General features: G+C 42.9%; 1 long non-coding RNA gene across 9 annotated transcripts in view; it reads left to right on the forward strand.

The window, feature by feature from the left end:
• Nucleotides 1-7,341: 7,341 nt before the first annotated feature.
• Nucleotides 7,342-17,812, forward strand: part of LOC102158821 (uncharacterized) — a 106,316-nt gene continuing 95,845 nt past the window's right edge. For 4 of the 9 annotated variants that reach the window (XR_014834812.1, XR_014834813.1, XR_014834811.1 and 1 more), the window contains exons 1-2: nt 7,342-7,617; nt 7,988-8,155. This is a non-coding gene — a long non-coding RNA (uncharacterized LOC102158821). Of the gene's footprint in view, nt 7,846-7,987; nt 8,156-17,812 lie in introns of all 9 variants that reach the window. The other 5 variants (XR_014834817.1, XR_014834816.1, XR_014834815.1 and 2 more) reach the window with 3 other exon arrangements.

Raw genomic sequence — 17,812 nt, forward strand, 5'->3', positions numbered from 1 at the left:
CCTATAAAGCACATATGGGGAGTTCCTGTCGTGGCGCAGTGGTTAACAAATCCGACTAGGAACCATGAGGTTGCGGGTTCGATCCCTGGCCTTGCTCACTGAGTGGGTTAAGAATCCAGCGTTGCCGTGAGCTGTGGTGTAGGTTGCAGACGCAGCTGAAATCCCGCGTTGCTGTGGCTCTGGCGTAGGCCGGCGGCTACAGCTCCGATTGGACCCCTAGCCTGGGAACCTCCATATGCCACAGGAGCGGCCCTAGAAAAGGCAAAAAAAGACAACAACAACAACAGAAAAAAGCATATATGGGACAGAGCAAGACTTCAACCCATATCAGTTCTGGCCCACCAGACTCCTCCTTCCCAGAGAGGAGATGACATTAACCTAATCCAAAGAGCACTACTGCCATTGAGAACATTTGGAAGGGCAGTAGCAAAAGCTGACATATATCCCCATCACATATTTGCTTTGGTGCCAGTTCTGAGTTACAGGATGAGTTACCTATAGAAGTTGGGGAAAGAGAAGAAAATCACCATTCCATCTCCTGTTAAGGTGTACACTTTCTTGTCCCCTTAGTTTATCATCTAGTCTGACACCAAAGGAAGAACTGTTTCCCATGGATTCTGAGGTAGCAGAGGTAGTACAGAGCAAAATAATGTGGATTCTGGACAGAAGACTGGAGTCAGGAGACCAGACACATCCATGACTACAGAACCTTGGGTGAGTCACTCCCTCCGTGCTGGTCTCAGCCCTAACAATACGATGTTCTGTACCAGTGGCCACAGCTTCGGATCAGAAAACTCATTTTAAAGCTGGACATCATTGGTTTAAGGTTGAACACTTTTTTCTTTTTTTGCATTTTAGGGCCATACCTGTGGCATATGGAGGTTCCCAGACTAGGGGTCCAATTGGAGCTACAGCTGCCTGCCTACACCACAGCCACAGCAATGTGGGATCTGAGCCATGTCTGCAACCTACACCACAGCTCATGGCAATGCTGGATCCTTAACCTACTGAACGAGGCCAGAGATCGAACCCGCATCCTCATGGATCCTAGCTCGGCTCTTAACCACTGAGCCACGCATGAACTCCTGAATGCTTTTTTTCTTTTTTTTTTTTTTTTTTTTGGTCTGAAACTCCATGTGGTAGACAGGATTCTAAGATGATCGCCAATGATCCTTGCCCTTGTATAATTCCCTCCCCTTTGAGCATGAGTGGAACCAATTACCATGAAGACAGATCACTTCTGTGATTATGCTATGTTATACGATAAAATGGATAGTATTGGGTGGGCTTGATCTAATCAGACAAGCCATTTAAAAGCAGAGAATTTTTCTCTAGCCATTCATAGTAGGGGAAGTCAGAGATTCCATAAGAAGGACAAGATAGGATAAGAAGGATTAAATGAGCTGTTGCTGGTTCGAAGATGGAGGGGTCCACCTGGCAAGGAATTAGAGTTGCCTCTAGAAACTGAGCACCCCTAGAGGACAGCCACCAAGAAAATAAGGGTCACACAAAGAACTCTACCCAATATTCTGTGATAATCTCTGTGGGAAAAGAATGTGAAAGAGAATGGATGTGTGTACATGTATAACTGAATCACTTTGCTGTACAGCAGAAATTATCACAACTTTGTAAATCAACTCTACTTCAATAAAACTTAAGAAAAAGAGAAAATAAGGATCACAGCCCAACAACCATGAAGAACAAAAATGATCTTGGAAGCTCTGCAAGCAACAAGAATGACCTTGGAAGGAGTTTTCCACAAAACCTCCAGATGAAACTTCCAAACAGCCTACACTGACACTTTGAAACCCTCAGCAGAGAACACAATCATGCTGTGCTAGACTTCTGACTTACAGCCCTTGAGTTCATAAAGCGGTACAGCTTTCGGTGCTGGAGTTTGGGTATAGATGACAACAGAGAAAATACACCACCATGGTCACAGTCTTTATTAGCTCATGGTGGGATTGAAGGTTATGAATATACATACATTTGCATGGACTTTCTACATTTTCTAAATGGATGATGGGTTACTTGCTAATTAGAGACAAAGCCCAATGGCTTTGTACAACCTTCATGTAAAATATGTTACATCTCAAACTTTTTTTTTTTTTTTAAGGGCTGCTCCCAAGGTATATGGAGGTTCCCAGGCGAGGGGTCTAATCAGAGCTGCAGCTGCTGACCTACGCCACAGCCATAGCAGTTCAGGCTCCGAGCCATGTCTGCAACCTACACCACAGCTCATGGCAACACTAGATCCTTAACCCACTGAGCGAGGCCAAGGATCGAACCCACGTCCTCATGGATACTAGTTGGATTTGTTACCGCTGAGCCACGACAGGAACTCTGATATCTCAGACTTTTAAAATGGTATAGTAAGTGCTATAATAGGCAAACATATACACAACCAAGCTTATGAAGTAAAACATTACAGAAAACAGATGCCTCTATGTAACTTACTGCCTCACCCTCAGAGGGAACCACTATCCAGAATTTGTTGTTCACTCACAAATTCATTTATAAATGAAACATGTAATTCCTTTACATACTTCTAGTTCTAACTATATATTTATGTATCAAATATTTAAATTTTTTTCTCTGAAAACTGTGTTTTTAAGATTTCTCTAATAAGTTGACTTTGAGATTGTTTTTATATTTTTAGCCATGCTTGCACGTATGCCCAGGACTCTGCAGTCCAGACCTAAGAGTGTAGCAGCTGATAGGACCTCACTTCTTCCTTTTTTCATAGATGTTGCCAAATATCTCCGCAAAGAGATTATACCAATTTGTCCTCTCCTTGAAGTGTATGCTGTTTTCATGGCTCCACAGTTTCAATGTAAACAGGATGTAGCATTAATACAAACTCAATAATCAGGTTTTCTTTTCAAATTCAATTATTTCAAGATACATTCTGAAGCATAAAGTAAGCATAATGCCCAACATTTAGAAATGGACATGTGAGATGTACCATTCACAGGGAAAAACAGTAGAGAAACATAAACTGTAGTCTAACATTCTAATAAGATATCAGATTGGTAAATGTTAAAAATGTCATGAAATCCATTGTTTGCACATATCTTGAAAAACAGGTGTTCCCATCTTATAGCGGGGATGAGATACACAGTAGTAAAGAGATTTCAAAGTTCAACCAGACAGTTAAGTATTTCAAAATATTAAATGATCATACTCTTTGGCAAGGCGGTCCCACCTGTGGGAATTTATCCTCGTAACTGAGCAGGACCCTATGGGGCTTTCCCAGGACAGGGAACAGGGAGCCGTTCCCCCCACCTCCATCCATGTCCTCTGCCTGCTTCTTGTTTGTCGAAAACCTCTTGTCTCCTAGGCCTTCCCCAGGTTCCAAAGAATAAATTTAATCAGATAAGTGAGAAAATGCTGAAACAAAGGAAAACAGTCAAGCAAGACTAATGGCTTGGCTAATAGTAGAGCCATTAAACAAAGTCAAGGACCTCCTAGTTCCTCCTCCAGGGCTGATAATATTCTGAGCCATATTTTTATACTGTTTTGCAGATACTGAAATCCCTTCCAGATGGAAGAAGTTAGCTGCATGCTGACCACAAGCACTAGATCCCAGACTGGTTGGAACCATAAGGTTGATGGTGACTTCTGATTACTTCACCACCAGCCAATCAGAAGAATGTCCACAAGCTGATCATGCACCCTGCAACCCTCTCTTTACTTTGTCTTTTAAAGTCACTGGAGAGTTTAGGCCTTTTGAGCATGAGATGCTCACACTCTTTGTTTGGCATCTGCGATAAACTGCACTTTCCATCACCACAACCCAGTGTCAGTAGATTGGCTTTACTGTGTGTGGGCAAGTGGACCCAAGTTTGGTTCAATAACACTGATGTAGTCGGGGGAAGCCCCTACATCATCGCTCATCTGTCCACACTGCTCAGGGCTAAGCTGATCATTGCCTTAGCTGGCTTAGTGCCTTCAGGCCTCCAGATCCTGCACCATCCATTCCTCAATCCAAACAGGAAAATCTGTCTCATGGCTGGATGTGCAGACTCAATGGACCATCCATAGGGCCATTTCGAGGCTTGATATGAAAGCTGGGAAGGACCTGTAGCCTTCTGCCCTTATTCCTGTCTGGGTAAAATCATCCTCCTCTGCCTCCCTATGTTACTCAGAGTCTCAACCCTCAATACCGGGTGGCCCAATCATTTCCATAAGTTTAAATTTTCACAAAGCATGGAAGGAACATGGCTTCAGACTGCTTCTAATTCCCCCCATACCACCAACCTGCCCTAAGGTAATGGGAAGAGGCCCCAGCCTGGCTTCCTGCTGCACAGAGGGTCAACACAGTGAGAACCGAGATTGACCACCTCAGCGGTATGTGTCCTGATACCTTTGCTAAAGCTCTGCCACCAGCACCTAAAGGTGACCAGGCTGCCAGGTCCCATCCCTGGCTTTGGCAGTGGGTAAGGGGACAACCCCTTTGCCACCTGTCTCTGTGCCCAGGAGCATGTGCTTTGCACTCTCATACATCCATGAAGAGATAGTAGTGATACCTCACTACCAGGGTTGTTGTGAGATTAAATCCAGCCACTTATTGAAGAACATGGCACTGGGCCCACCTCAACCATCTAGTCTATAAATCATAGCTGTCTTTTCTCCCCAGAGCAGGAAAATCATGTGGTTCATTGAATTGCCATCTCAGCCAGGGCCCAAAAAACTGAGGGCAGGTCAAAATCAACTATGGGATCCTTTTCTAAACCCTCATCAGAGAGAAACTTCCTTGTTGGTGGAAATAGTGCTTCTATATTAAAGGCCATTCACAGTATTAAGCTGTCAACAGAGGCCTCAGAAAACAGATATACCTATTTAGCCCCAACAGTCTATGTGAGTGTCCATTGCCCCATCATTCCACCAACACCAGGTGTTACCATCTTCTGTCTTTATTGTCAATCTGCTCATTTCCCCAGACTGGCCCCATTGGAAGGTCTTCTCAGATGGTCATTAAACTGACAGACTCACAGCCTCTTCAGCTAGACTTGCCAGATTTAGTAAATAAACATACAAGATACCCAGGTGGATGTGAATTTCAGATCAACAAAATGATATTACATGAGACATATTCACACTAACACGTATTTACTGTTATCTGAAATTCAAATTTAACTGGGTTAAATCCAATCTGGTAACCCTACACATGGAAGGCTATGTGGGGTAGAACCAAGGTGCTCTAGTGAACAGCTCAAGCTGAACTCCTAGCAGACGCCTGCACTAATCCTTGTCTATGTGAGCGAGCTCTCCTGAATGTCCCAAGTGGAGCCTCCAGCTGACAGAGACCACATGAAGCAGAAAAACACCCAGCTGAGCCCAGTCAACATGCAAAATCCTGAGAGAATAAATGGCTATGGGGGGGGGCGTGTTTTGTTAAATGGAAATGGATATACAAAACATGTGGTTTTGTTTTACTCTCTTTTGCTGTGGTATGTTATCACTGAATAAAATGGAGAATTTCTTATCCTTCAGCACTTTGTTTAAAAATTTGGTTATATCTAAAAAAAGCAACAACAACAAAAAAATTGGCTATAGCCTGTGTATAGGTTTATGTGCAGATACAGATTTTTTTTTTTTTTGTCTTTTCTAGGGCCACACCTGCAGCATATGGAGGTTCCCAGGTCAGGGGTCTAATCGGAGCCATAGCTGCCGTCCTACGCCAGAGACACAGCAATGCAGGATCCAAGCTGCGTCTGCGATCTACACCACAGCTCACAGCAATGCCGGATCCTTAACCCACAGAGCAAGGCCAGGGATCGAACCCTCAACCTCGCAGTTCCTAGTCGGATTCGTTAACCACTGAGCCACAATGGGAACTCCCAGATACAGATTTTTGAACATTTCCTCAATTCCTTCTTGCAGAAATTCCCCAGGGAGATTTTCACACTATGGGATTTTCACCTTACTCTTGGAATTCAGAATCTAATGCCAACTCTTCTCTAAAAGATGAGCCCCATCAACCATTGCCTGTTAAGTGAGTAAAAGGCTGTTGCTAAAAAACTGTTCAATGAGCTAGGTGGAAAGCTAGCACCTCAGAGAGTTCCTTGATGAGTATTCAAACAGAACGAGGGTTATTTATTCTCTTTGAGATGTATTCCTCAAAGAAGTTGCCCTGAAACACTTTCTCTTGCTCCAGGGACAGCTTTGTAAGGGAACTTCTTTCCTTGGGCCCATGCAGACAGGGCTTCTTCACCAGACAGCCACTAGACATGCAGTGCAGTCCTTGGCCTCTGTGACTGTTCCAATGAAGCACTGCTATGTGGATAAGTGTATCCAATTCTGGGGTTCAATAATAGGAAATGTCTTGCTGGCAGATCTAAGCCACTTTCTGCAATATCACTTTTATAAGGAACAAAGATGATATATTGTTCTAATTCTTTTTTATATTTCTTAATTGATTTAGAGTTCAGATTTGGAGCAGGCATGTACCAAGGGTTGGGGAGCCCCTAAAAGCCCAAGCATTTTGGAGCAAGACCACAGGAATAACTGGGAGCCAACAAGACACAGAAAGGGGAGAACTGTGGCCCAACTGAAAGACCCACCTCTGAGGGCAGAGCAGAACATGGGCTCCATAAGGGCAACTTACCACCAAGAGATTTCAAGGGAGTGGGCCTGGGCTGTGCAATTAGTTTTCTCCTTCCAGTCTCACTGATCAAGTAAGTCGTTTCTGGGATAGAGAAGAAATGAGTGTATAGACAGGTTAGGAGTGTTTTGGTCATGGATGCCCCTTCATGTGGAAGAAATGAACAGGAATGGATAATCAGAATGCCCCAGGACAAACCAATGTGTGGTCTAGTGGAGTACGTTTCTGCCTACTAAACAACTATAATATTCTAGGCTTGCTTCCTTGAAATAATGCCCAAATTGCCTAAATGGCATTTATTTTGTGTGTTCCTAGATCATTCGTTCACATGAGTACAGTCTCTTAGTTTTCTCCCACAGATGGGTGACTGCTTAGAACGGTCTGTGGTTTTTTACATGTTCACCTTCCGAGGGCTAGTTCACGTCCAGGAACTCCAGGATTTAGACCCAAGAACCTCTCTAGGTTTTGTTATACTGATAATACTTCCCTGCTGTCTTATTTTAAAGAAAACAAAATTCCTGACGACAGGCACATGCTTTGTTACAACAACGTCGAAGCGTTCCGCCAACCATCTCAGGTTGCAGCCTGATGAGAAAAGGTGCTCTGCTTACAGAGAAATCCAGGGCGTGGGTGGATGGCTTTAAGGAGGCATTTCCGGTGTGGAGAGCAAGCCTGCGCATCTCGGTTGCCATAGAAACATGACGTCATTACCGCGACCATGACGACTTATCTCTAGAGACCGACGTAGCGTGACGAGGGGAGCAGGTCCCGCCTTGGGGGTTCAGGACTGAGTTGGGAGAGTGGGTACCTGCGGTGGGGGCTGGGCCGCTCTGGGGTGTGAGGAGACAAAGGGATCTCGTCCAAGTCGCCTCTTTCTCGCTTTGGAGCTCGATGCCCTGGCTGTCTCGGCGGTAAAGCCATTGGGGTCCCGCCCCGGCCGCAGTGAGTGCGGTGTCCTGTTCCAGGGGTGCCCTGGAGCCACTTTCCTTCTAGAGGCAGGGGTGCGTCAGGTGAGACAGGTCCCCTCTCTGAGCCTCAGCGTCCCCCTCTGTACAATGGGGATAAGAGTGCTGAACCCACAGGGTCGCTGAGAGCATTCAGTGATAACACAGGAGTAAGCCTGTGGCCCTGTGGTTATTTCGGGGTCATGAATGCCTGTATGAAATCAGGCCACTTCTTATTCCTTATTAACTTTCTTGTTACGGGACAAACGGGGAAAGGAGAAGAGAAAGGCCCTGGTGAGAAATTCATTGTAACTTCTGATCGTTATGATCACCACCCAGTTGTATCAGTGTCACTAACCCAGTGCCTAGCATGGTGCGGGGCACAGTTTTCACCAGTAAAGCATGGTAACTGCTGGATCTCTCCCATCCTGTGCAGCTTCTAAGGCCAGTGGCCGAGCTCATATCAAGTCTCTGAAGGAGGCAGATTCTGAGGGTCTGTGTCCTGAGGTTCGGCTGGAGTTTCTACTCCAGATTCAAGGGCAGCGGTCCTGAAGAGACCCCCAACACTTCACACGTCTTTGGTGGGATCTGGCTCCTGGCTCAAGTGAGTTCATAGATCTGAACAAAAGCATATTGTGGAATAGCTCCTGTGAGGTTCACAGACTAGGCTAAAAGTAGAGAAGCTGCTTTGATCTCATCATGGGAGAAGAGGTTTAGCAGGTGGAATGTCATTCCATCAGCAGCTCCATGCTTTGTAGTAGCCCTTCCGGCCCATTAGAGATGTCCTCTTTTGTCTGAAAGCAGTGAATTGTCCAGCCTGAGGGAGGAACTTGACCTTTGATGTGCATTTGGAATAAATATACCGAAATTGTTCTCACTGTAGATACTATTCAGTGATTCCCATATTTCTCTCAGTGGTTGTTGATATATGCATTTGGTTAGAAAGGCTTCCTAGATTTGAGGTTGTAATGTAGTTTCTTCCCTGGTAGACATGTTTTTATCCATTCTATAATGAAAAGTTTTAAGAAGCCAGGAAATTTCACGATGTTAGTTTAAATATGCTTTAAGAATTTATATTTTTAAAATAATTACTTTCGGAGTTCCCATTGTGGCTCAGTGGGTTAAGAATCCGACTAGTATGAGGACATGGATTCAATCCCTGGCCTTGCTCAGTGGGTTAAAGGATCTGGCATTGCTGTGAGCTATAGTCCTAGGTTGCAGACAAGGCTCAGATCTGGTGTTGCTGTGGCTAAGGCCTGCGGCCGCAGCTCCAATTCAACTCCTAGTCTGGGAACCTCCATATGCTGCAGTTGCGGCCCTAAAAAGAAAAACAAAGTACTTTCGAGTGTCTTATTAATCAGCTAAAATAACCTGATGCTCTTAATTATAGTTAATGCTCACTTTTCCAGTATATAACAATTTAAGCTCTTTATTACCTGGCCTCCCTCCCCCTCCCCCTGCAGTGTAGCCAGGCAAGCACAGATCTTCTCTGACTGTGGATTAGTTTTCATGCCCTAGAATTTTATTTAAATGGAATCATAAAGGTCATAAAGTTTTGTTGGTTAGTTGGTTTTGGTCTGACCACTTTCATTCAGCCTATTTATTTTATATTTATCTATTTGGTTGCATGTATCAATAGTTCATTCTTTTTTATCAAGTAGTATCCCCAGTATATGGAGTACTACAGTTTGTTTGAAATGTATTGTCATTGTTGTTGCTTTGCTTTTTTTTTTTTTTTTTTTTGTCTTTTTTGGGCCGCACCCACAGCATATGGAAGTTCACAGGCTAGGTGCTGGATCAGAGCTGTAGCTACTGGCCTACGCCACAGCCACAGCAGCGTGGGATCTGAGCCAAGTCTGTGACCTACACGACAGCTGATGTCAACACCAGATCCTTGACCCACTGATCGAGGCCAGGGATTGAACCTGCTTCCTCAGGAATCCTAGTCAGGTTTGTTAACCAGTGAGCTACAAAGGGAACTCCTGTTGTTTTTTAACTAAAGCTCTAGTGAACATTTGTATATAAAACTTTGCCTGGACATGTGCTTTCTTTCTCTTAGGTAAATACTTAAGAGAGCAACGTCTGGTTCATATGGTAGATGTAGGATTAACATTGGTAAGAAACTGCCAAATCGCTTGCACCATTTTTCATTCCCTCTAGCAATGTATGAGTTCCATCCTCCACAACCTTGCTTGAGATGGTTAGTCTTTAGTTACAGCCATTCTCAGGGATGTAGTGGTATCAAACTGTAGTTTTAATTTACACTTCCCTAATGATGTTGTTGAGCATATTTTCATGTGCTTATTTGCTGCTTCTATATCTTCTTTGGTGACATTTCTATTCAAAAATTTCCCCCACTTATTTATTGTAGTGTTTTTTTTCTTAAATGACTTTTAACTTAGAAGAAGTCCAATTTATGTGTTAGCTCACTTATGGATTATAGTTTTGGTGTCTCATCTATGAAATCTTCACCTAACCCAAGGTCAGAAGGGTTTTCTCCTATGTTTCCTGTAGAAGGTTGATAGCTTTAGGTTATATTTGGATATGTGATCCATTTTGTGTGGACTTTTGTGTATAATGTGATATGTGGGTCACAGTTTATATTTGTTTATTTATTTATTTATTTTTTGTCTTTTTGCCTTTTCTAGGGCTGCTCCCGCGGCATATGGAGGTTCCCAGGCTAGGGGTCCAATTGGAGCTGCAGCTGCCAGCCTACACCAGAGCCACAGCAATGCAGGATCTGAGCCACGTCTGCGACCTACACCACAGCTCACGGCAACGCTGGATCCTTAACCCACTGAGCAAGGCCAGGGATCGAACCCGCATCCTCATGGTTCCTAGTCAGATTCGTTAACCACCGTGCCACGATGGGAACTCCTCCACAGTTTATATTTGTATATGTGATATTCACTTGTCCCAGCACCATTTGTTGATGAGACTATCATTTCCCCACTGAATTGCTTGTGCCTCTTTTTCCAAAATGAGTTCTCCATATATGTTTGCATTTATTTCTAGACTCTATTCTTTTCCTTCAATCTACTTGTCTACCTTGATTCCAATACCACACTGCCTTGATTACCATAGATTTATAGTGAGTCTTCAGATCTGGGAGTGTTCATCCTTCAACCTTATTCTTTTTCAAAGTTGTTTTTCATAGTCCACAGCCTCTGTTTCTGCATGAACTTCAGAATTGACCCATAAATTCCTTTTAAAAACTATTCTAAGAGTTCACTTGTGGTGCAGTGGGTTAAGAACCTGGCATTGTCACTGCAGCAGCTCAGGTCACTGCTGTGGCACAGGTTTGATCCTGGGCCCAGGAACTTCCACATGTGTGGGCACAGCCAAACAAAAATTAAAAAATAAAATAAATGAAATGTATTTTCTAGGATTTTTATTGGGATTGCATTGAATATATAGATCAGTTGGGGAGAAATATCATCTTAACAATACTGAATCTTCTGACCTATAAAGACAGTTATCCATCCATTTATTTGTCTTCTTTAATTTTTCTGAGCATTGTTTTGTAGTGTTCAGTGAACAGGCATTTGCACATCTGCGGACAGATTGGACAGGTTATCCATAAATACTTCATAAATTTTTTTTTTTTTTTTGGCCGCACCTATGGCATCTGGAAGTTTCCAGGCCGGAGATCAGACCTGTGCCACAGCACTGAACCAGCTGCTGCAGTGACACCTCCAGATCTTTAACCCACTGCACCAGAGGAGAACTCCAGTATTTTATATTTTTTGATGCTATTGTAAAAAGTATTATTTTGTAAATATAATTTCTAATTATTATATTTTTACTGAACTGTCAGCAGCCAAATGTTTAATAATAGCCATTGCAGGAACTTTTTGGTTGAAGCACAAGCTACTCTAGGATGGAAAAGCTACTTGAATAATATGCTTTTATTTTGGCTTTTTAGGGCTGCACCCACAGCATATGGAGGTTCCCAGGCTAAGGGTCAAATCGGAGCTACAGCTGCCAGCCTATGCCACAGCCACAGCAATGCCAGATCCATGCTGCATAACTTACACCACAGCTCATGGCAACACCAGATCCTTAACCCACTGAGCAAAGCCAGGGATTGAAACCACATCCTCATGGATCCTAGTTGGGTTCGTTAACCACTGAGCCATGAAGGGAACTCCGATGAATAACATGCTTTTGATTATATTTCTGTATCAGCTTTTAGATGTTATTGGCAATGTACTGAAATTAGGGGAGAAAATGTAACAGATAATTCTATAGGACATCTCCAGAAAAATCAGCCACTGAGAGAAAATAGTTATGGCAGCATTGATCTCCCTGTGTGTGGTTAAAATTTAACCAGTTGAATTGTGGGTTTTTCTTTTTTGTCCCTAAGTGAATTCCTGGGTTCTCGGTGGTGAAACAGATAAAAGGAGACAGCATGTATGTAAGTGAACATGTATGTTTGTATGTATATGTATATTGGGGAAGCAGCCAGGAATCTTTATTGTAAGGAATACTTGAAGTTAATACTGTGACATGTCAGTCCTTTTCACTTCCTAGCACATAATAGGAACCAAGTCACAGTGGTTGCTGTTTGTTTTTTTCCAGCTTCACTTGGCTAGCATGGTTACCATGGCGACTCAGTGACTGCTGTGGTACAGATTGAGCATCATTTTATAATTCTAACCTGAATTATTTATTTCTGCGGTGGTTGTCAAGTGTTGCTTTTCTGATTTGTTCTTTCCTTTCAGGGTTATTCATTGAAATTTGACTAGAGATGGAGCTTTTTCTTCTCCCTATTTATTTTTAAATTTATATCAGTATGACTTATAGGTTCCTATTTTGCTCAAAGGGCTACCCTCAGATGCTATAGTTATTTATTTTGATGCTCATATTGTTCCACTATTGGCCAATAGAAGCCCCTTTAAGTTGGCTTCTGTGTCCATTTGACACCCCCTTAGAATTATTTGAATACATATTTTGCTCTTTGAGCCTAAGTTTCTCCAAATCTGTAGAAAGAAAATTATGATGCCCACCTCAAACATCCCTTTGAGGAACTGAAGGAAAAAAGTGATCATTACAATCTTCACCCTGTGGTATGTATTAGGTATTAGGCCCTCAAAATGTTAGTTTTCTTAAAAAAAAGAAAGAAAGAAAGAAAGAAAGAAAGAAAGAAAGAAAGAAAGAAAGAAAGAAAGAAAGAAAGAAAGAAAGAAAGAAAGAAAAAGGAATTCCCATTGTGGCTCAGCGGTAATGAACCCAACGAGTATGCATGAGGATGAGGGTTCAATCCCTGGCCCCTCTCATTGAGTTAAGGATTCAGCATTGCCATGAGCTGTGGTATAGGTTGAAGATGCGGTTCGGATCCCATGTTGCTGTGGCTGTGGTGATTCGACCCCTAGCCTGGGAACCTGGGAACCTCCATATGCCACGGGCTTGGCCCTAAAAAAAAAGTTAGTTTTCTGTTCCAACTTTACCTCCTTCACTCTGTCAATGTGATGCCTCAGACATTAACATAATAGCATGACCTCCAGGGAGAAGACTGGGCGTGTAACACAAGCAGGAATAAGCACATGTCCATGACGCGTGAGCTTCAGTGTCACAGCTGTGTGTGGAGGGGGCTGCGGGATGGAGCTGGGGAAGAGGCAAAGCATCATTGCACAGCATCCAGTGAACTGAGAGGGGACAGGCAGAGCCTCCTCACCCCTTCCCCTGTGTGTCATGTGCTTTCCCTTCCTCTCACGTTCCTCTCTATTCCATGTGCTGTCTTATCCCCTTCCCTTCTAGTGGAGCATCAGAGGAGGGTGTGGACTCTGAGCCCCAAGGGCAGGAGCCAATAGAGAGGAACCAAGTGTGATGTAGAGTCTACTAGACAGGTTCCTAGAGCAGGAGTGAGGAAATCGGGCCCCATCACTGGGACACTTTAGGTAAGTCTCCACCCTTCCCTCCATTTTCTTCTATACAACAGGGTAACAGTACTCAGTGCTCCCGACCACCCAGGAATATTGTGGAGTTTGTGTGGTCCCATGTGGGAAAGCCATCTGTGCTCATAGGTGAGAGGGGAGGGCCAGTGCCCTTTCCAGTAATTACATTGACAGACACACCCCCAGAGAGCAGAGAACTCTTCATGATAGGCATTAATGCTACATGAATGTCATCTGTTTGGGTCCAGGTTTCTCCAGTCGGGATCCTCAAAGCACTTCATTGAAATCCCCTGGAGTGCTTGTTAGAATTCCAGATTCCTGGACCTACCCTTTGTCTGCTAAATCAAAACCAAGGAGGTAGAATGGGAGGTGTCTACATTTTGAATAATATCTCCATTCTTTCTGGTATTCATCCAGTTTTAAATAGCTCTGCTGCAGATTTGTGACAGACACTTCTTAAATTCTTAAATCCTTTAATGTCTAATTTCCTTGTCAATTTCTCCTGTAGCTCAGTCTTAAATAATCTGTCTCTGTTCCTCTGTGCCAAATATGTAAGAATTCCTTCATGTAAATAGTATTTATTCAGAGATTTACATATGAAGCACTAAACTAGGCACTGAGGACACAGCACAGAGAACCAGACAGACAAGGTCGCTAGAGTTTCATTCTAGTTTGGGAAAACTGGCAATGAGCAGGTAAATCAATAAGTGGGGTAATTCCATATGGAGATGAGTGCTTTGAAGAAAATAAACACATAAATAGTGTAGAAATGACTGGTACTGAGATTACTATAGATGGGGGCTGTCAGTGAAGCTCCTTCTCAGAAAGTGACATTTGAGCTGAGTTCTGAACAATAAGAATCCAGGCCTGGGCAGGCCTTTGGCTCAGTCACCCTGTGATGTGCTTTGCACTGGTGGTTCCAGAAGCAGAGCACAAGCTCCAGTGGGTAGAGCCTGGCAGACAAAGTGCAGATGGTAGGAGATGAGGTCAAGGGCAGATGGGAATTCATGGTCTGGGCCACGTCAGGAGTTTGGCATTCATCCTGAGGGTGGAGGGTCGAAGGATGGGAGTAACATGCCCTGATTCATGTGCGCACAGGTGACTCTGGATGCTGTGTGGAAAATGGACTAGACAGGAACAGCATAGCTGTGAGGACAACCATCAGAAGAGTCTTGAAGAGTTTAGGGGAGGGATGAGGGTGGACTGGCTCTGAGCTGTAGCACTCCACAGAGGACCAGGTATGTAGGAGGCAGGACTGGAGGGACCTGCAGTGGCTGTGCATGGGGGGTATGTGAGGATAAGCTAGGATCCAGGATGAGCCCTCAAGTCTGTGTTTGGCCATGTGCAAAAATGGTGCTGTTTCCTCAGATCACTTATTCTAAGTGCCTTGAGACATTCTCATAATAGGTATCCCCCAGTGGTTATAGTGAAAATTAATGATATACAAATCTATCATTCGATAAATAGGATACAGCTGTAAGACTATTAAGCTTTAATAAACATACATGCAAACTATAAAACTATAAAAAATATCACATTATATTTGTTTAAAGCAGCTTGTATTTATTGAGCTGTTAACTGTGTGCCAGGCACTGTTCTAAGGTGTGTTTTTTTGTTTGTTTGTTTGTTTTTCTGCTTTTTAGGGCTGTACTTGTGGCATACGGAAATTCCCAGGCTAGGGGTAGAATCAGAACTACAGCTGCCAGACTACAGTACAGCCACAGCAATGCTGGATCTGAGCCACATCTGGGACCTACACCACAGCTCGTGGCAACGCTGGATCCTTAACCCACTGAGCAAGGTCAGGGATCAAACCCGCAACCTCATGCTTCCTGGTTGGATTCGTTTCCACTGCGCCACAGTGGGAACTCCTAAGGATTTTTTTTATGAATTAACTAAGTACTCAAAACAACAACCCATGACAGGGATATTTGTTTTCCCCATTTTACAGAAGAGGTAACTGAAGCACAGAGTGGTTCTTTCGATCTCCTAAAATCACAGCGAGCCAGGTATCCCTTGGCTCTGCAGCAGGATGTTTTAAATATCGGTATTCGGGACCATTTATCCTTGTAAAACCAAAAGACAAAGCAATGTTTGTTTTAAAATGTTTTGTCTTCTATAGTAAGTACTGCACAACCCAATTTTATACATGAGGCAATTGAGTTTATAAGTGGCAGAAATGGTAGTTTGGACCTGGTCTATCCCCAGAGCCCACACTCCTAAGCCAGTACACTTTGGAAGAAGAGAAAGACATTTGTTGAACTATGTTAGCCCAAGAGAGGTGATGTTAGGTTAGGGCTGTCTGTTATCTCTTTGAGTAGAAATTAGGCTTCACTAGGCATTTGGCCATGTGCCAAATGGTATTTATTTAATAAAAAGAAAAAGGTAGTGATTATAGAAAAAAAAGCATGTCAAAGATGAACAAAGTCAGGCCCTCATTAAAGTGGTAAGGACAGATTTTAATCAGTGATAAACTACTGTGACAGGGTAAGGAGTCCAGCATGAGCTGACCTCAACTTCAATTTGGACAGAGATGACTAGGCTTTTTAAAGGGAATATGAGGGGAAAGTGGAGAGGGTAAGTAGGGGCTCAGTGTAGTCAGGGAAGGAAAAATTACAGAAAGCAGGATGGGGGTGTTTATCCATGTGAAATCCATCTGGGTTGGCTAACTGGCACTTAATTCAAGTTAGATTTCTGGAGTTCCTGTCATGGCGCAGTGGAAACGAATCCGACTAGGAACCATGAGGTTGCAGGTTCGATCCCTGGCCTCGATCAGTGGGTTAAGTATACAGTGTTGCCGTGAGCTGTGGTGTAGGTCACAGGCATGGCTCAAATCTGGCATTGCTGTGGCTCTGGTGTAGACCAGTGGCTACAGCTCCAATTAGACCCGAGCCTGGGAACCTCCATATGCTGCGAGTGTGGCCCCAAAAAGACAAATCAAAAAAAGTTAGATTTCTAACTGCCCTCAGAAGCCGGGTGACAAGGACCTCCCTTCAGGTTTTGGCTGGAACAAACAGTAAATTGTCCTGACAGCCTCGAGTATTTTCAGGCAGTCGCTTTGAGGGAATTTAAGGTCATCTTAGAAGATACAGCATTGAGCTGTTAGAAACTGTATTAGTGTTTTGTTCAAGGCTATTGGCCAGTTTGAGACCTGGTTGAAAAGAGAGCTAAGGAGGAGTCTGACTAGAGTTTGGTCAAGGAAAGAATCTTTGTCAAGGGCAATAATTATGAAAACAACCAAAAAATGGGAACAATAATTATAGTTACTATGCATTAGACAACTTGGATGTGAAAACAATTCTTGGGACTTCCATGATGAATTGTTTTCCCTCTTATGAACTCAAAGTGCTTTTCAGATGGGAACTACATTGCTCTGTGCTCTGGGCTTCACTGGTTGGGAGGCAGGAGTGGTCCAGTCCCCTTTGATAGGTGAGTCCAGAGGAAATATTCCTAGAATCATGCAGCATGTACTCTTGAATATGGTTCCTTTCAATCAACATAGTGTGTGTGCGTGTGTATATTTGTGTGATGTACATTGTTGTCTATAGCTGGAGATCATTTATTCTCATTAGTGTATAGTATAGTATTACATTGTGTGGATATTTCAAATACTTGTATCTGTTTTGGGGATTTACATGAAATTTTTTTTTTACTTAGTATGAATAATGGTATGGTGAAAGTTCTTTCACATATCTTTTCGGTGGACATTTATTTTCATTTCTCTTGGACATATACCAAAGAGTGGCATTTCTAAGTCATAGAATATGTATATATTGAGTTCAGTAGATACTATCAAGCAGTTTTTCAGAGTGGTTGTTCTGATCTAAGTTTCCACCAAAGTGTGAGAAGGTTCTGCTTTTTCCAAACCCTTGTCAATACTTGGTATTTTCCATCTTTTTTGTTGTTGTTCTGGTGGGTGTGTAGTGGTATCTTGTAGTTTTAATTTCTCTTTAGCTCTCTCTAAAGTATTGCCTCTTTTAATCTAAGAAGGTCCCTTGTCATTTTTTTTAACCTTCTAATTTGCTGGAGAAACTAGATCTTTTGTCCATGTAGAGTTTGAATTTTGAATTTTGCTAATCATATCTTTATTGTGTTATTTATTATGTTCCTCTGACCCCTCCTATTGCCTTTAAATGGATAATTATGTTCAGAGGCTTGTTCAGATTCAACCTTTTTGGCAAAACTACCTTAGAGGTAGTGATGTTTATTCCTATAGTATTACACCCTGAGGTTCATTGTGTCTGGTCATCTCTCCTTTTGTGAAATTAATACTGATGACTGAATTCAAGTATTGTCAGCCTGATCCATCCTTTATAAAATTTCCATGTGCTTTTCACCACATGTATTATGTAATCTCTGAATAT

This window comes from Sus scrofa, chromosome X (genome assembly GCF_054392235.1).
Source record: "Sus scrofa isolate SSC_HxYL_T2T_F1_AM1 chromosome X, Sscrofa_HxYL_maternal_Yorkshire_Landrace_v2.0, whole genome shotgun sequence".
Taxonomy (NCBI): Eukaryota; Metazoa; Chordata; class Mammalia; order Artiodactyla; family Suidae; genus Sus; species Sus scrofa.